The sequence below is a fragment of the Cottoperca gobio genome, chromosome 9 (assembly GCF_900634415.1).
Source record: "Cottoperca gobio chromosome 9, fCotGob3.1, whole genome shotgun sequence".
NCBI lineage: Eukaryota > Metazoa > Chordata > Actinopteri > Perciformes > Bovichtidae > Cottoperca > Cottoperca gobio.
In genome coordinates this window covers 18,801,162-18,822,116 of record NC_041363.1, presented here as the reverse complement: position 1 = coordinate 18,822,116, position 20,955 = coordinate 18,801,162, and the positions used below count along the sequence as shown (strand labels likewise).

At 39.1% G+C, this 20,955-nt stretch overlaps 1 protein-coding gene across 1 annotated transcript in view; it reads right to left on the bottom strand.

Annotated features, from left to right (window-relative positions):
• Positions 1-20,955, bottom strand: part of LOC115013078 (transmembrane protein 132D) — a 211,007-nt gene that overhangs the window by 137,875 nt on the left and 52,177 nt on the right.

Sequence of the window (20,955 nt, the reverse complement as noted above, 5' to 3'; positions counted from 1 at the left end):
TACACGCACACCGCTACCTGGCATGTAGCAACAATCTTTCTTTTTGTAATGGCTTCTTTCATACTAACAATGTTGTGTGTGTGCATGTGTGTGTTTGACTGTGTGTAATTCAGGCATTTGAAAGAGGGAAAGAAACGTGGAGGCCAAGAGAAGAATGGCGTGAATTGTGATGTAAAGATTGTAAAAGATTGGCACGAGGAATGACAATGAGAAGCAAAACAACATGGGGAAATGAGGAGCAACCATACCTTCAAGTCACAGGTTATATTTCATTTACAGTAAACCTATGTTGCTAAACTCTATTCTCTGAATGTATCAGGCAGCTGAGGTAACATTGCAATCTTCGATTAATACATAATGATTGTGTAATTACTGTATGAAGTTATTTACCATGTGCAAACAAGAACACTTAGGCCTATTTACTGTTTGTGTTCCACCTCAACAGCTTGACTCCAGGATTTGAATCTGTGTGCGTTCATGCTTTTCTACAGTGTTCAATATCAGAATCCATTTTGCACCAGGGAACAAGGCTGAGAGAAATGTGGTCTTCATTTTGAGAAACATTGCACGCAGAACTTTAGGTGGAGACATGGACACGAACGCAAACTTTACCATGCATTGACAAAGCACAGGCAAAATAATATATTGACACAGACGGTGAAGGATCAAGAGTCATTGAAAGTAGACAAGGCACCAAATTAAGAGAAGTAACATTCTGTATGACAAGAAGGAATAAATTATAGTGAAGGAAAGACAGAGGAAGACAGGGAGAGGAGGAGTGACAGAGAGATGAATTAAGAGAGAAAAGGAATTGACAGGACAGCCACAATGACCTTTAAGAGCTGAAGAGAAATGGATAAACACATTCAATTCACACAGTGTTGGTGTGTATTCTACTGCTTGAGTTTTGCTTAGTGTGTGTGTGTCTCTCTCTCTCTGCCTCAGTGTGTTTGACAGACGTCTCTGTCCCATCCTGTCTGTCTTCGTTCCAGGTGCTGCAGTGTGATAACAGCTCCGCCTCTCTCCTCTCCTCCCTCCTGGCCTGACTAAGTCTACTAATTCAACGTGCCACCAACGGATAGCTTGTTTCCGCTTCGAGAGTCAGCTCTTTGGAGCTCATTCAACAAAAACATCCAGTGTAGACTTTAAGGATCTAATTCAATGGGCTGTCGGAATTTATTTGCCATGGCTGACTCATCTACACTGCAATGTGGAGTTAACATCAAAATGACAAATAGAGGTGGTGGGCGCCTAATGGTGAGCGAACTGAGCTGCTGGCCAGAGGGTCACATGCTCCTGATGACTGCAGGGGGAAATCTGGGCAGAGGGAAAGTGAGTGAAACTAAGTGAAACAAGTCTATTCTCTTCTCAACTGTGATGCTGAGGCACCTCGTCTGCTAGCTGCAAAATAGCAGAGGACTAATGTTGTACTGAGCAGGTCCCAGATGGGCATGTTTGGAAGTAAATAAGTGTGAAAAAGAGTGCTGCTGAAGTATTCGCTACGTTTGACTGGCTTGACTAAAGATAGATTTTAGGATTAACACGAGCCTAAAGATCAATTCTAGCAAAGGGTCAGAGATGGAGGAATTTTAATTTCTATTTTTGTCAGTTTCGCCACATCGTTTGGGCCCATTTGCTCCAGATCAATGCCAAATAGCAGCAAAATCAAAGTCAGAAAATATGTGTTTCTGTGAATAAAAAATACAATACTCAGCCTTGTGTTTTGAAAGCTGCCATTCACAGCCACTTAATTCGACAGAAAAGTCAATGTCGGAATCCTTCACGAGTTATAATATGTCAAGTAAAACAGAAAAAAATAAGGCTTGATATTTTCTTGATATTAAAACCCTGATCTTTTCCTCTAGTACCATCTGTATCTGGAATCTGAATACAACTTCCAAAAGCAATTTACACAAAGTTTAAAATGTCATACATTGTAATGAGATGAAAGAATACTAAAACATCTACAGTGATGTAAAACTGTACTGGAAGGAGAAAATGATTATGACGGCAAAAACTGATATCGTGAAGCGGCCTTTAGGATTCTAATTATATCGAATAGTAAATAGGCTGCATTTATGTAGTGCTTTTATCCAAAGCACTTTACAATTTGCTCCCCATTCACACACACTCACGCTGATGGTGGCAGAGCTACCATGCAAGGTGTCGGCTCCACCGTCGGGAGCAATCAGGCGTCAGTGTCTTGCTCAAGGACACTTCTAAATATTGACAACAGGAGCTGGGGATCAAACCACAAACCCTGTGATTAATGGACTGACCACTTCTTCCTCCGGAGCCACAGCCACCATTAAAAGGGATGAGTTTCACAGCAGTTGGTTAAACTGTTGGTTAAAGTTAACCTGTTAAAGTTTATGAAATAAATGTGCTCAGTGGAAATTATATAATGTTTGCAGGTGCCTGCACGACTCCCCAGAAATATAGAAATCATTTCTAAAAGCCACTTCTGAAAGTCACCAGAGAGCCTTAACTGAATTTTCACAAGCTGCATGTCCAACTGCCACAAACTATCTCCTGTCTGTTTTGTTCCCTGCTTCAGTCAGTGGTCTTCAATCAGCAGCGCAAACTCACTAACTCCCTCTCCCCACCCCCTCGTTTCACCATGATGGATAGAGCCTGGTCTTATCCTCCTCGTCTCCTCCCCGGTCCCCTGTCAATAGCAGAGATTTCTGTTGAGTAGTGGTGAGAAGAGAAGTGAGAAAAGCGCGGAAGAGCAGTGGAAGTAGAGCAGAGCAAAAAAAAAAGTGTAGAGGAAAGAGAAAGCAGAGAGGCGAGAGGAGCAGATGTAAAAAAGTTGAATAAATCTAATTTGGTACTTTTTCCCCTTTTTTCGGGGGATTTGCTCCCTCCCTCTACTTTTCCACTTTGTGTGGGTTAAAGCGGTTGTTAAATAATCTTTTTGTATTTGAAATGTGTTTACTAGTTGCTATAGAAACACAACAAATACCTATTGTTCATGCTGTGGATCAATCACATCCCACTATTATAAGAAGGTCAAGCAAATAGTCAAGCAATCTTTGAGAAACTGGATGCTGTAAACATTCATAATAAGTAAAAAGCAACACATGTATAATGTATATATTTAAGCAATAGCTCACGACATGCCGTGGTATATGGTCATTATATCACAGTTAAGGGGCGTGGTGCGGCCCGACGCGAAGACCCAAGTGTGGCAATATGAATGAAAAATGCACACTCCAATTAAAATAGTTTTTATTATTAAATAATGATGTTCAAAATAAAATCAGTCCCTCTGTTGCATTTTGTTTGCTTCACAGTGTTCTGTTTGTTTCGGTTTTTTTTCCATTTGGTCTACCTGATCTTCACGTAGCTCTGCATGTCGTCTTTTAGGGGCTTTTTTCTCTGGAGATAGGCACTGATCGATCCACTCCTCCAGAGTAAAGCTTTGTAAGTTTATTTCTTAACGGACGTAATTTAACAGCTGTAACCGTTGTAGCTTTTTCTCAGACGCGGAGGGATACTGACTTGTTGTGAAAAGTAATTACAATTCTACCCGTGATATATGCTCATTATACCACGGCTAAGAACCAATCAAATTGCTTGATTTGACATGTCCGTTTTATAAACATGTATATATGTATGCAAAAACAACCTATGTATGAGTTGGAGGACTTGTTGATCCATCCTCCTGTCCATATGGCTGATATCCAGTGTAAGAAAAGGCGGACAAAATCCACAGTACCTCTTTTGTTGCATACCAAAGTAAAGTCGAAGCTAATATGAGGCATCAACAGTCTGAGTTCGCAAAATCAAGTAAGTATTGTACAAAGTTAGTGTTTTTAGTATGAAATTCTTGTTTTTTTCTTGACTTCCATCTTGACTTCTTACTTCTAACTATTTAATTCCTATAAATAACGCCTACTCTTTCCTCTCATCCTCCTCAACCTCCTTCCCCCATGTTTCTATCAAACACCCTCTTTGCGGGCTTCCTCTGTAGCACCATCTCTTCCTCTCTCCCATTAGACTTTCTGTCTGAGGCTCTTATGTAACTCCACATTGAACGTCAAAAGGTGTCTCTCATTTGCATTCCTTACATGTCTGAAGGCAAAATTTCTGTAATTGGTAATCTTTATGCTACGGGTGCCCAAACTTTTTTCCCTTGAAGGGCCAAAATGTAAACTTAAATGGTGGGTCACAGGTCCAACACCTATTGCATTTTATTGTTACCATTCAAAATGGTACAAGGATCCCAAGTTCCCTTGATCTCTACCTTTTTTTCTCACTTGTGCTAAACTGTTTTTGCACTTAGCCCTGCATTATGCCTTAATTGTCTCTTGGCTCATGGGTGTTTGATTATAGCTATAGGAATATCTACCAACATGGCTGCCTGTATATCTGGCTGCGTGTGTAAATGGTTGAATGGATGGTTTGTTAGATAACTGCCTGTTTGACTGGAGAGATAGATGGATAGATTTTTTGTTTGGATGACTGGATGGCTGACAAACTGACTGACAGGCTGGCTGGGAAGCTAATGACTGAATAGCTGTCTATCTGTTTGGCTCAGTGCATGTGGGCATCTCCAGGATGGCTGACTAAACACACGTTCAGATGTGTGTTTGTGTGTAATGTGTATCCCCTTTTATCTGCTGCTTTTCTGTCCATCTACATACTTGTTCCTCCATATCGCACTCTTCTTCTAAATTCCTTCCTTAACTTTCTCCCAGCTTCTCTCTATGAGTGGAGGAGGAGAGAAGAGGAGGCTGGGTAATTTGGCATGTTTACACATTCAAAATGTGTGTGCGTGCATGCATATGCATACAGTGTATTATTCAGTTTTTTTGTTTTGTCTTCTCGCCTTCTATCCTCTCCATTGGAGCCCATCAGTATCTAGATATTTTGGCGACGGATCTCCACTCATGCCACCCACTCATGCTTTGACAGTTTCTGGGAACACACACATTCACACACACACGCGCGCAAACGCAGACGCCAGGTTATGGCATTGTACCCCGTTATTTAATTCTTAAAGCGCCACTGGGATCCTGGCAGCTTAGCCTCTTCTATCTGTTAACACTCACATTCCATGTGAAAAAGAGAGTGTGTGGCTGTGTGCGGAAGTGAGTTTGTATGTTTGCTGTCAATCACACATCACACACGCAGTACTGACAGGCGTCCAGGAAGTCGGTCCTGTTTACACTCAAAAACAAGCCCAGAGGTTGCTTCAACTGCAATGTACAAAGTACAAAGTGGAAACCTTCACAAAAGTCAGACATTCTTCCTGATTCTTTTGCTATTAAGTAATAACACAGAAGGCAAATATAGGATGAAACCATTTGTGTATTTTAACAAAAACTTTTACAAGCATTTATTTTCAGCTGCAGTGAAACTCTGAAAGACATTTACCCTGAAAATCAATAAGAGGTCCAAACCTCTAAGACTGGCATTTGTAAAAAAAAACAAAACAACAATCCTGGTACATTTTGGGCCAGGTCTGATTCACTGGGAGTATAGATCAACCCAGTTGGTACTTTTGCAGTCACTAGGGGGTACATGGAAAGATTGTGGGGTAGTTTAACCAATTTAGTATGTGTGTTTTTCCATCACAGGACGCGACTAATTCAACGTTACAAATGTTACGCCACCTGCTGCTATTTAGGTAAGTTACGTACATTTAAAACAACTAAAAGAAGACATTTTGAACATTACAGTTAATGTTCATGAAGGATGGCCTTAATAAGGAAAAGGTATTCTGTACTGTATGTCATGCATGTACAGTATATATATATATATATATATATATGTATAAACACACATATCTATATATATATATATATATACGTATATAAAATAATAAAAAATAAGTGGCTTGCATTTAATTATTATAAAACATGCTGTTCAAACCCTTTATTCCTCTGTTCCTACATTCTTTGTTTTTTTGTCTGTAGAGAATTCAGATTTATTTTTTATACAATGCCCTTAAAAGGATTGAAGTTTGTATCATGTTGTACCCTCCATGTCTTCCACCTAGCTGTACACTGGAAAACTCATTATACAGACCATTCTCTGTCATCCATTCCGCCTCTGTTATTTTCTCTATTCTCCACTGGAATAGTCCTGTTCATCCCTCCCACATGCCACCTCCATGCTAGAGGAATCATTATGCAGACCAACTCTCCCTCTGCGTCTCTTATCACTCTCCACTGGAGTACTCATTACTGTCTCTCTGTCCCTCACTTCTGTTTCTCTCACACTCTTAATGTCTCTGTGATACACACATGCTGCACGCACGCACGCCGCACGCACACACACACACACAAATGCGCCTTAATATAATATTAATATTATAAAAATGTATCCCTCTGTACAGTTGTCACAAACGAGGAAATAAGCTACCACATTGTTTTTTGCACCAGGCTGTAAACACCTTTATTTCTGCTGTAAAATTTAACATTTAGAATTTTAACACGGGGGTCTATGGAGATTGACTTACGTTTGGAGCCAGCCTCCCGTGGCCATTCGTAAAACTGCAGTGTTTGTCATTTGGCTTCATTTTTCTATCACCGAAGTTTGCCGCTCGGGCACGGCGAGTAGCTCATAGTGGTTAATGTTGGCAAACTTTAGCTGGATATTGCTCATTAACAGACATTACATTGTCGTTTTTTTACTTCATAACACGTGTGCTTGTTCTTTACTATGTTTTAGCGTTCATCATTATCTGTAATTACAAATTATGGCCACAATGGCCGCTGTTCAGCAAAAGTTACATAATAGAGTCATTTTAGATTAGACCAAATCATTATCTTCAACTATTTTAGGAAAAGCTCTAGTTTGTTTGATTTGCTGTCAGACGGCCCTGGAGGAGAAGTGCTGCAGGCACTAGATGTCATCTGCACATTGGCAGTCGCAAACATCTGCACCCAACATGGTAATGGACTTTTTCAAGGAGTGGGAGAAGCTTCAGTACAACCCAAGATGATAATGTTGGCTCCTTGCTTGAGGGTTGACCTAAGGAGGCTGCTCAAGTTCTGGAAACACCATTAGTGAGACTGCACTCATGCCACACATGATCCTGAAGTCTCCAACCGAAAGGGAAGGAGTCCTGCTTTCACAGACACTACTTCAGCACTCTGTTTAGTGTGTTCTCTCCGACCTAAAGCAATTAACTTGCATTATGTCAGGCCTTTACTTCATTCTGGTGCAGATCAAGCATAGTGACTTTGCATCAGCCAAGCAGCAAATACATTGGCCTCAAGCTGACTATTTCTACCAGCTAGTGTTTCCCTCCTAATTTGGAAATGTTGTGGATCCACAAAATATAGTTTGCTCTGAAATGTAAATGAGTGGAAACTAGAACCAATATGTACTTTTGCTCCCAATAGTAGACAGTACAGTGGCACCAATTGTCAAACACCTTTTTCATACATTTATCTTGTATCCATTATTTTTATTCTGTAAACTACAGATAGTTCTTTCTTAAATGTAATGCATTGCAATGTCATTAACATTTTGTGTAAAATTATGATGTAATTGTTCATGTAATGCATCCCAGACTCACCTAGTCATTAGTCAAATAAGATTTACAGATCTGTCGACTAAACAATTAGTTGACAAAACAGTATGAGGCTAAACCTTTCTTTCGCAGAGGACAGCCCTGGAAATGTGTGACATAGAGTGAAAGTAATGTCTTAAAAAACACAATACTGTGCAGTGGTTTGGGTGACATTGCCATGTGGCCACAGCTTTCCTTAATAAAATACCTTGACAAAATAACATGACATGATCCTCATCAGCAGAAAGAGTCTGCCAGTTCTCATGGAATTAAAGATGTAAACATTTCCATTTGTTCTTGCCACTTTAAGGACTTGTTGTCCATGTTGGTTTAAAAGTTGGACACAAGATGAAAAAATAATTTAAAATTGATGTAGCTGTTCTGGAGCTTTCCATCATATCATATTACCTTTTTGTTTCAGTAAAATAATCCACTGAGGGGATATTACATTGGAAAGACACCATATGATAGCCAAAACAATTAACAGTCAAGCAAGTTTGTCAGATCAAATCTAAGAAGGAAGAGTGTCAATGATGTCTTCAAGTGACAAAGTGTCTGTTGCCTTATGTGTAGGAACACTATAAAAGTGTGTGTGTGTGTGTGTGTGTGTGTGTGTGTGTGTGTGTGTGTGTGTGTGTGCGCGTGCGTGTGCGTGTGCGTGTGTGTGTGCGTGTGCGTGTGCGTGTGTGTAAGGTATCTTTGTGGATCGTGTTCCATGGGCAGATAAAGATGAGTCCTTTCACGAGGATGTTCGGCAACTAATCACAAGATGACTGCTTTAATTAATTAGATGGCTAATTATAAGAAATGGTGGGGGCTGAAGAGAGTGAGAGGGACATTAGACAAATAGAATTATGAGAAATGAGAGGTGAATACAGAGATAAAAGACAAAGGGAGAAGGAAGACCAACACAACAGATGTAGTGTAGACGGAGAAATAAAGTAGATGGATATTGCTTTCACTTTCTAGCTTCCCTTTTCTGTTCCCTTTACCTGTTTCCAAGCATCCATTTCTGTCCGCACCCACTCCTTTTGCCCTTGTTCCTCCTTTTATTTTTTCATGTCATTTTTTCATTTTTTCTGAGGGATTCAGATACGAGCATACACTAATATACACCAATAGCTCTCGGCATGTTCTTGTAGGCCGCCACCATTTACCATTCACATGCATGTGTACATTATTTAGTTTGTGCTGTATACACACATGGCCGTGTTCCATTTGCATTTTCTTGAAACACACAGTGTGTGTGTGTGTGTGTGTGTGTGTGTGTGTGTGTGTGTGTGTGTGTGTGTGTGTGTGTGTGTGTGTGTGTGTGTGTGTGCGCGCATGTGGCTTTCCTCTAAAGGGATTGAAATATAAAACAGAATTGGGACTACCTTCTGAAGCAAAGAACAAGAAGGGGATCAAACGACATACCACATGCTACTTTGAAAGACTTGCAGAGTGTGTGTGTGTGTGTGTGTGAGAGAGACGGGTGTGTGTGCTTGAACGTGTGTAAACTGGAACATTTTTTGTTAAATCCTGCTAAGATTAGAGGAGGTTTTTACAAGGGGAAGAAAAGATGGTAGAAAATAGACTCGGGACTGGAGGCATTGGTGATGCCTTTGTTTTTCCAACAAACCGCTCAACCAACAAAGGTGTTTAACATCCAGTTTAATTTATATCCTACACATGGCCCAAACCGGTGGCAATGGAAGAACTCCCTCAAATGTATTCAAATTGCATCTTCACCACTTTTGGAAGAATCTTCTCAATGTTATACAAAGTATTGAAAAATGTAGGTAACGATGAAAATAAAGAGGGACGAGGGAATTAAAAGAAATTATACAGGCGAATAGAAGCGGATATTTTGCTATGAATAATAGCCCATTCATCAGTGCTAATTTGCTAGGCTAATGTTCTTACTGAGCTTAATGGGGAGATTAGTCGGGCAAATTAGCACTGATGAATGAGCAAACACGAACCACGGTGGTCAATCATGGAACAGCCATGTATTCATGCCATACCTCAGCAATGGAAAGCATCTGTTCTAAATTAGATTTTAGTTCAAGTTCAACAATTATCTGCCCCTCATGGCCACACTGCCTCGCAATAAACTTGATTATAAATAGAGATACAAAGAGGAGCAGACATTCAAATAATCAGCATTTAATACACTCACAGAAAGCTGTACGCTAATGAAATAAAGTAGACTTGTAGAGTGAAAGAGCTCTGCAGTTGATCAGGTGAACAGCATGTGTGAGGAATGAAAGCAGTTTTATTTATTAGCCAGCAGCTGATTCAGCTTTGAAAATTCAGTAGGTTGTGGAATATGTCTTTTCAATCTTACCTCAAATGATCATGGTTAATGAGGGTAAATATATATATATATGTATATATATATATATATATATATATATATATATATATATATATATATATATATATAAAACGAACATGTGTAGCATCTTCAACTGGACAAACTGAAAATGTGTTGGATAGTTAGCAGCTCCAATAAGAAATAGTGCTGGTGTTTCCTGACTGAAGCATCAACAACTACTTACACACTCTGAAATCTAAAAGGACTTCATGGGTTCTTCAATTCCTTCATTAATAAGTAACTAAATCATTAAAGTTTTACGCAGTTAGGTGATGCCCTTATCCACAGTGTCTTGAGAATGAATGCAACAGTAGAGTAAGCTTGAATTTCCGAGATCACAACATTATAAACAACCAGTAGATTACAAGGTTCAGAGCAATGGCGCCCTGTGACAGAATATCCATGTGACCTTAAAAAGGCTCATGTAGCACGGAGAAGCCAAAAGAAAAGAAAAGAACCAATGATTGCTACAGTTGTGTGATCCCAGTGGGATCCTCAAAACAGCATGAAGGATTTATGAATTGTGTTTAAAGGTCCAGTAATCTGTATCTAATTCAACGGGAATGTAACGTGTCTGGAATGAACAATAACAGCCTTATTTTCAGGTGGGATTCTTCTGAGATTACACAGCTCAGAGACAACCTCAAACACATCATTGGACAGGATTGATAGGAAAACTTGAGTACAGATTAGTTGAACTTTAAGCACTCATCCATTGCTTTCTTCTACTCTTCCTGATGTTGTAGCTTCTTCTTTGGGGAGAGATTTGAGGAACATATGCCAATACGACAAGGGAAGTTTCTACAGACTGATTTTTGTCTACTGTGTTGGACCATGACAGAACTGTCATGGTGGGTAAGCAATCATGTGTGAAAAAAATTCTATACAGTTGGCTCAGTGGGTAAATGCGACAGCCATTCAATAACTGAATTGCGACTGAAAGGGGAGATGGAGACAGTCACACTTGATTGAGCACAAATAGGGTTATTCTGTGAGGAGAAAATAGTTAAAACTTGCTTCTTGTTTTTTCCAAGTATATGTTTTGGAGTTCTGAGAAACAATTAAAACAAAGATAGAGAATTGACCTTGTATAAGAATGTTGACACGCTGTTCTTAAAGTCAACGTTATGTAACACAATTTATTGAAAATAATTCAACGTTGACCTTTGGATTCACACGAGACACAAACAGTGGTCTCCTGGGTGAAAGTCCTGTTCGACCCATCCATCCACGCAGATCTCTTCAATATCCACAGACTGTGTTTATACTACGTCAAATACAGCGCTTCATTTTTCGGAAGTAGGAACAGTGAATGAGAACAGCCTGAATCGTGTCAACATTCTTATACAAGTTTTGGTATATAGATGTATTTATTTTAATCTCAAATTATTTTCCAAGTAATAACAATTACTCATATCACAGCTGTACAACAGGCTTAGACATTTTCTCAAAATATCTTTGGGAAAAGTGTGTTTTCATATGTGCATATACTGTATGTTGCTAGTTTGTGTGCACATGTGTTTACATGTATCAGCATGTTGCAATGTTTGAAGTAGAAAGACAAATGCGATCACAATAACAGTATGTCCTCCTCTGTCAAATAGTTTTATATAGACAAACTGTATGATACTGTTTTCTCATTATAAAAACCAGCAAAGACAAACATTTACCTTACACACACACACAGACAGGAAACAGTATTGTTCCCTACCTGGTGTGCTGTTGTATGAGGGTCCCCGCAGTGCAGGGTAAATAGGAAGATGTACTAAAAGAGGAAGCGATAATGTGAATTGCAAGTTTGGATAAACTAAAGCAGAGTGCATCACTATAAGCGTGTGGGATAGAAAGGAAAATATGTACAATGTGTTGAGCAGATAAACACGCTAATTATAGCAGAACGTCTCTGAAGAATGGTATCATTCTTCACAATGAACGGCCACGTAGACGAGATTCAGCCTGAAGAATCCCACGTTGTGATCAAAGTGAAGCTGCAGCGCATTCTTCATATTGAGAGTTGAAGGTAAAACAGGACAGGATGATTGAATTCATTTACCAAATGGGCACAGGTCCACTAAGAGAGTCAGGCTTTTGTCCTACATAATAAAGATCATTTTTTATAGTGCCCTTTGGTATTTTTTTAATATCATTGGAGAGGAGAGTTGAGTATCTGTTACGGCAGGAAGCTTTAGACAACCTCGGTTTTTCCTTTTCTTTCAGATAAACTGGCAAAATTCAAGTTCTTTTTTTATTTTCCAGGTTGTATAGTATATAACCATTGTTTGAGCAGCATTTCATTTGTAATGTGAAGACCTGCTTACTGGAATATTACATTTTACATTTTCAAACTGATTTCTACCATATTATAAAAAACCAGATGGTCAAAGTAAACAAACGTGCACTGTAGTTCACGGGCAGACAGTGTGTTTGCAGCACATTGAAGAGTAGAGACTATGCTCCATCTAAATGGACTCAGGTGATATTTGCAGGTAAGTTCCTCCTATGCCGTTTAATGTACTGCAGCTGAACAGCTAATTAGCTGTCCGGCCTGTAGCAGTGCACTTTTCCCCTGTGAATGTTTGTTTGATGACTCAGTCAACACGTTAGGGTGCCGGGCAAGATGTGTTCATGTTCGTCAGTTAAATAAAAGGGAGACTTTAGCAGGAAAGCTAATGTGGATAATTGTTCATAGTTTGAGTCAATGTGACAATCTGCAGTGACGCAAGGTTTTAAATGAAGTAGACTCGACTGGATATATGGAGACAAGTCCTCTGTTTGTGTAGATAATGAATGTATTCCATCATAAAACATTTAAAAATATATAAATATTTTCCTTTTCGTTACTGATATTTTCTTAAAAGGAGAACACTTTCTTAGTTTACAGAGCAGATACACCGGTATGTATGTATATGGCAGAAAAAAAAACATTATTTTCAAAATGTAACATTTATAATTAATAACACAAAGAAAAGACACCCACCGTCGTAACTTTCACAAATCCTCTTTTTGAGATGGAGCCAAAGTGCAGCTGCAGTTAAGCGTTTGTATAGTACAAATTGGGACTTCTACGAAAGGAACATCCGTAGCTTATTTCAAGTGTATCCCAGAATATTAAAAGAGACAATATGTTTTCATGAGCCCGGGTCCCAGGCCAAGAAAATAAAAATGTTATTCGAGTTCCAGGGCGGAAAAGCTGCAGGAAGGGAGTTCACTCTGTGAGTAAAAATATCATCTGTTTTCCCCCAGCTTGTTAAGATAAAAACAAATGTATCCTCAGACTGCTTTGTATAACTCCTGGGGAAACTTAGAGGTAAATACTCAAACACACAGAATAGCACATACATACACCACTTGGTTTCAAAACGTGCTACGCAGTGCATCCCAAGCGCAGAGGAATCAATAGAGAGGAGCAGCTTCTTTTAAAGGGGCTTCTCTCTTGTAACAAGGAGTGGTACGGACAATAAACACAACACAATAACCAGCCAGGCATTTGCATATGAAGCATCCCCAAACTAGCTTTGGCAGACCCAGACTCAAAGAGCAATAGAGGCACGCTAAGTAAAGGAGAATGAAGGAAGAGAGCTTAACAAACATGTGTGCACATACAAGGCTGTGGATCACTGTCATTCCAATAAGTGAGTTCAAAAAGCAAAAATGTTGCTAATTTTTCTGGGAGACATATTAATTGGAATTTCTGCGATAATGTCAATCATTTTGCAAGTGATACGGCCAAAATGCACACAATCTCCCATTCTTCGCTCTTCTTCCATGTCGACCTCTGTGTGTTTTTCTCGGCCTCACACACATGCAGAGCTCCAAAAACACACAAACACTGGCTCTATCCCGAGGTTGATGGCTGTCACCTTTGTGTACTCAGCCTCTTTCAGGAGCCAGCAATGCAAATACAGCTTATGAATATTCATGAACGATTTGAGATGGAAAAGGAGAGTGAGATAGAAAACAGGAAAAGAGAGAAGGAAGAAAGGGAGATGGTGACAGGGACGGGAGGAGAGAAAGTAGAGGAAGAATCCTGTAGACAGAATGATAGCGCAGACTGGATTAGGGGAATAAACAGAGACAGAGTGACAGTGTGGGTTAAATCCAGAAAGAGAGTAGGTGTTTGTGTGTGTGTTCGGCCATAGAGTGTTTACCAGTATACCATATTTTGCTCTTGATGGACAGTCGAGCTTCCCTTACTTCTCAAGGGAATATCAGAGGGAAAATGTGATAATGGCAGTAAGAACAGAGTTTTCAGTTGAGGAGTGGAGAAGGCAGATATATCATGTTGAAAAATGTATACCACAATGACAATGACGTGCTTGAACAAATCACCACCCTAAATATGTTTTAATTAAATGCAAGTTCTCTCCACTGCCACTTAGTCGGGGCCTTTTCACACTTGAATGTCCGAATCAAGGTTTGTGTTACTTTTTAATAAACATTTTTTACAATAAATTCAATGTACCATTAACTTTTCCCTTGTATTTTATAGCCTTTTTTTTTTTACCCCTGAAATAAGCTTATCTCATCTTATCATTTATTTCCGTTCAGATTTTTTTTTATCACACTAAGAGTATCAGTCAGTTCTTCTTAATCTTATTTGGCCCTAGCAGTAGGGCTACAGTTTCACCAGTTGCCTCTCTCTCTCACATCTCTCACACAGTGAATCTCCTGCTCTTTACATACCAAAGCCCTGAGATCACATTACACTTTAGCACCAGCGTAGCACTACATACACAGAAAAAACAAAACTGCTTGGCAGTATGATAACACGACATTTACCACAAATGACAAAGAAGCTAGCCAGTGTCATTATCATCTGATTTATATTTGTTTACCATGTCGTATATGCTGCCGCTGGCTGTTGTGGTCATAAAAGTTCCTCGGCCTTTCTGCAAGAAGTAATATTGGCTTAAGACTGTTGGCTCCAGTCTGACCTACCAGACAAACATTTTAAAGACCAGCTCCTGGCATTGGGTATTACGCTATCGAATAATGAAGCAAAGCAATTTTACATGTCCACCACATTATCTGTGCGTGTCAGCCAATATAAGAGACATGTGAACCATGTTACATTGTCTGTGGAGTGATAATTAATAGTATTTTGTTAAAAAGTCAGATAATAATCATTCAATTTATGTTAATGTAAGCATGATATTTTGCAAAAGGCAACACTATGTAAACTTTCTGTTAGACCCCTGATGTACACCGTCGCTTTAAGAGATACATTTTTTCTCTTAGAGCGTTCGGTTCATTTCCCTCAATTCCCATCAATGAGCTTTGAGGTGAATTCTTAAGAACGTGTTTTTGTTCAGTTGAGACCAAAGTAACAACAAGTCAAACCGAGGCGATGGTTGAGCTTCAACCCCCCACACATGTGAATGATTACTTCATTATGTATGTAAGTGTTCATTTGTCTAACTCTCCTAATGTATAAAAAGGTCAAAATGAATTTTCTGCTAACATTTGTATTACGGTATTTTATATTTAACCCATTCCCAGAAGTGTGGAGTGTATGTGTGTGTGTGTGTGTGTACATGCTCATATGCCTCTTTGTTACCACAATCCCTCATGTTATTCCTTATCAGATTATTTGGCTGGTTATAGAAATGAGAGCTGCAAATTACCTTCAGAGAACACCCAGCAAATCAGCTTTGCTTTAATATAAGAATGGAGCATTTTAGGTTGCACAAGATAGCCCAACACCAACAACTGAGGCCCTCTAATGCCGTTGATCAAGCAACTCCTTGGTAGTACCATAGAGCTGCCATGAGGATGCTTTGACTACTGGAGGGTAGACAGAATGGAAAGTAGGATGCTAATTCTCAGTGGGATTGGCAGTATTTCAGCCTTCCCCCAGATGCTTATATAGTAAATATCACTTGATACAGTTTTTAGGTTTGAAGCGGCAGCCTAAGCAGCAAGGGAGGAAGATTATCAGTTTGTATCCCACAGAAACTAGAAAATAGAGCATTCGTGATTTCAAAGGTTTTTTTTCTTATTAGTTGTCTATTTCTGTAAATAATTTATTTTTCCCACTCTATTTACATAATGATGCTGCTATTACTTATTCCCATTCAATCCTCCCCCCTGTCTTATTAGTCCCTTACAGTTCCTTCATTCTTAATTACTAAGCTTTTTTTACTTTTATTTTTTAAATATCTAATTTGTCTGACGGCCTTTAGTTATTTATTCATTTGTGTTTCATGTTGGCATGTTCCATTCTCCATAGATTTTTAAAGCAATAGCTAGGTGGCAATTTATGAGAGCTGCGAAAGCACACTGCGCTAGAGAGACATACATATATAGGAGCGTGAGAACATGCTGTGTAAAGTCCAATTTAATGCCTGGGGTTACCATTTAGAGCACTGCTGCTGTAGAAACAGGGACTACAATAGAGAATGGACAAAGAAATGATGATCTGATCCAAGGAAGATGTCCCTTACAGAATATGATAAACAGAGGAAGAAAGTCCCAGACATATACTAAGATAATGACACGGAGAGATACTGCACACAACAATACACTGACTTGGATTTACTTGGACAGACAAACAATCCTGTAACTTTTAGTTTTCTTATAGTGATGAGAACACAGATATCATAATCATCCATGTGTTCCTAGATTGCACTTCACATTTACATGGAAAAGTAGCATTGTTTGGCTTGTAAAACACAATTTTCAGTGTGTTGTGTTTCTTGGTTTGTTTTGTTTTACTCCAGACAGTCTCTCAATTCTTTTGTAAGGGACAAATGTAGAGGCTCCAAGGTCAACACTGTTCAATATCCTATTTATTGTCATTTTGAAGATCCACAATTGTCACATCTGGCCATGTATAACTGGATATTACTCAACAGTTAGCCTAAAAGTTGATACAAGATCTCAATTTAGAAGTAGATGATCACCCAACAAACAGTATATGCCAAAGTGTAACATAAAGCACTCATGCTAAAACATCTACCACTGACATACTGACATGAAATGTTTTCATTACTTTGCTGACCAATGGGACCATCTCCTTAATGTACTCTTTGGAGACAACGGCAAAGAGAAGACTCAGTTGGACAATCAATTAAAGTACATAACAAAAGTGCTTTGGCAACACTTTTCAACTTCAGATGACAGAAGCAAATATTGAAAGACAAAGAGTAGCAAAACAAGAGACCAAAAATAACTCAACCAACACTATCAGTTACATTGTGAATAGAATATTTTCCAATGTAATGGTAGTGTGTGGTTTTTTGACCAAACCGCAAGTCAGCTGAAAGAGATGCATCTAATTCTTGTTTCATTGTGCCTTTTCAAGATTACATAAAATGCATTTGTCAGATTGAGGGGTTCGACACAAAGAGCAGCAGAGAAGCAAGGACAGTGACACATGCACCACAGAGAGAGAGAGAGAGAGAGAGAGAGAGAGAGAGAGAGAGAGAGAGAGAGAGAGAGAGAGAGAGAGAGAGAGAGAGAGAACGGACTGAACCAGAGAATGAGAATAAAACACACACACAAATCAATAGGAGCACCTATTGCAATTACAATTACACCAACAATAATATGCTATGTGTTTACTTAAGGCTGCATATCTACTCATAAACAAACACACACGCAAAAACAATTGATTCTCCTTCTTTGCTGGTTAAAGAGCACTTGAGGTGAAATCGATGGTCGAGCTTTGTGGAATTAAGGCAACCTGGGCATAGTGTGTGTGTGTGTGTGTGTGTGTGTGTGTGTAACCACCAGAGAGGACTAGCTGGTCCTCAGAAGTCCATCTCCCCTCTGATCCTAGGAAATATCCTCTAATAACTACACACACACTACACCACGCCACATATACACACACACTCACACAAAGAAAGAATATGCATGTGGAATATTATAATACGAGTCACATAAAAACAGATAAAATGAGAAAAGAATTGAGAAAGAACACAAGTAGAGAGAATAAATGTTACATTTTGATAATTGTGTGTCGATCTGCAGTATATCTCTCACACGTAGCTTTTATTCCCTCATCAGTAATCATCTCGCTAATTACCTAACCAAACAACGATAGCACACAGTTCAAGATGACAGCTTTTTAATGAGGGAGATACTAATCACTCTGACCGTCAGCCTGTCATCATTCCTATTACGAAAACATGCTGAAATGCTCAACTAAACATGGATTCAAAGCATCAAACTTCTATGGCAAGGGTTTCTACAGATTGAAGCATTGTGTTAAATGCCTTTGGCTGAATACTCACTCAACTGGAGCTACATTGAAATTCATCAATACATTTTTCCTTCTTTTAAAGTCACAAGCGATGGTGTCCAGATTAGTGAGGTAAGAGACGTCAATTAATTTGTGCCTTTTGTTTTCTGATGTACTGAGTTAGGATTAATGCATGAAAAGGTCAATTATAGATTAGTTTTTGGAGTAAATGCCATGATGTGGACAGTAGAAAATACCTAATAAAAGTTAAGAATTGCAGGGATTAGGTCTGTATCTATTTCCTTTATAGTTAGATTGACATGTATGCACTATGGCTAAATTTGTAAAATTGTGTAGCCCACCATGCTGTCATCCTGTGTAGTTCTTTACAATGATACAGCAGAAAAAGAACGTTATGCTTTGATTGACAACATAGAGATCAAATCTGAGGCTCCAGAGACACATCAATCATCAACATTTATGGGGCAGCACTAACCTTTGGGATGTTTGAGGTTGGCATCATTTTGCAAGAAAACTTCATTCAAAATCCTTCTTTTCCCTTCTGTGTTATTGTTCTTAAAATCCAGTCGTGAATCAGCCCAAACCCCAGTCCATAAAAGGTTATAGGTCTATATTTTACTGGCACACAGGAAGATACGTATTCTCCTTATTCTGCCATTAAGGGATGTTCTACTTAGTGAAACGCTTCTTGGAAGAGAGGAAGGTAAGGAAGTTGCAGTGAGGAGTGTGTCCTATGTGTCTTTTAGTGGAAACTGTGACACATGTGGCAAAGCGGAAACATGGCAGAAACTTCTGCATTGGAAATATGTTTAATATTTGTGAAGCTGCAGCTAATCTGATGTAAGGATGATATAACAAGCTGGACAAATAACCTCTCTTTGACAAATAGTTCTTCTTTAAAAAGAAAATTCAAGTTAAAATCTTGAATAGCACAATACACCTTTATGCTTTCTTAATTAACCAAAAGGTCTCTCCATTTCATAATCTCCTCTTCTCCTTTCAAAATGAAAACTTTGCTTCTGCACAAAGAGTGGGTAGTCCATTTAAGTTTAGTCCATTATCTTGGCATTCTTATCTAAGCTTAAGTACCAGTGTCAAAAACCAATTACATACTCATCTAGCACATGCTTCATACAACTGCTGTGTTCTTTGAGCCATAAACATGTTTAATTGTTTATCGGTATCATTTGCATTAAGTTCCAGTCAGTGACATTGGCACTCGATCTATGATAATAGGTCTGCAGACTTTGCTGTGCATCGGGTAATCAGAGGAGCACTTCAGTTGTGAAATTTACATATTCCATTTTCCTCTTCTTTTTTCTTTCACCCATTACTAAACTTCTCCTATACATTTTGGCACATCATCATCATTCTGTGGATTAATAATAAAAGCAATTGATTACAGTTATGACTGTGAATTCGGGTAATTCATGTTCCCTGTATACACGATAAATACGACTAACGCGGTTACTGATTAAGGAAGGAAATGTAGAGTGCGGAAGAGTTGCAATTGAAGGAAGCTTTTCTGCTTTTACACATCTCCTCTGTTACAGTCTTTTCTTTTCGTCTCTGTCTGTATGTCTGTCTGTCTCTCTGTTGCCCGTCCTCTCTCTGTGTCCCTTCATCTCCTCAGCAGTTTATCATAATCACATCACCTCAGTGTGATGGAGCACACTTAAGGCTTATTATGTGTCTCACACACACATGAACACACTCACACACAGGAATGAGATCCACTTAAGCCTTATTACATGTCTGACTGTGCTTCTAACATGGCAGATTATCCATGGGACTGTATGCTAGGGCAGAGGGCGAGAGCTGCAGGTAGGACGGTCGTGCACACGCAGGCGCACGCGCGCGCACACACACACACACACACACACACACAACTCAGAAAGATAAGTAGAATAAATGGCATAGAGATTGTTAAATTGGACATTCTACAAAATGGTCACACATTGCATTAGACTTAAAAAAATGTCAGAATAGAATAGAACAGAGCAGGACCTGCGGATATATAAAAAAAGAAGAAAAACGTGGAAAAAAAGGAAGATGTGAAGCCATAAAAAAAGAGAAGGTGATCTTTTCCCAGCACTATCTTTCTGTAGCAGTACCACACACACGCACACACACACACACACACACACACACACACACACACACACACACACACACACACACACACACACACACACACACACACACACACACAGCAGGGATCTTGCACAACAAAGACAGAGACAAAGTGTTTGTAGGGGGGACCAAAGAGGCCACCCCATCACTTCTATGTGTCTTTATGTGTGTGTGCTTAATACGCAGACGCTGTACATGCTTGTTTGCTGTATGTGTGTGTGTGTGTGTGTGTGTGTGTGTGTGTGTGTGTGTGTGTGTGTGTGTGTGTGTGTGTGTGTGTGTTGTGTGTGTGTGTGTGTGTTTGTGTGTACATGGCAGAGAGAAATAAGGGTACGCAATGTGTCAGTGTAATATTTATTCCCCTCCATCTGTGTGTGTGTGTGAATCTTTTCAGCAGGTAGTGGGACAAGGTGCAGTGCAGTCTCGCCACTTGTTATTTTCCTCCAGTGTCCTCAGATGACCTCAGGCACAAAGAAATACACAACTTTTTTGTATCTTCTAACCAATATGTAGGAAATGTTTTGATAATATCCATTTTAAAAGATTAAATCAGACCAAAAATGGTGATTTCAATTATAGTGAATAGTGTCTCAAGTCTGTTATCACTTGTTATGTTTGTAATTGTATTCAAACCCCCATGGATCATCTTCCCTACAAGTGCTTAATGTATACTACATTGGCTTCCTAGTCATACTTTCATTTTAGTTGCTCAGAATTGCTCTATAAAAT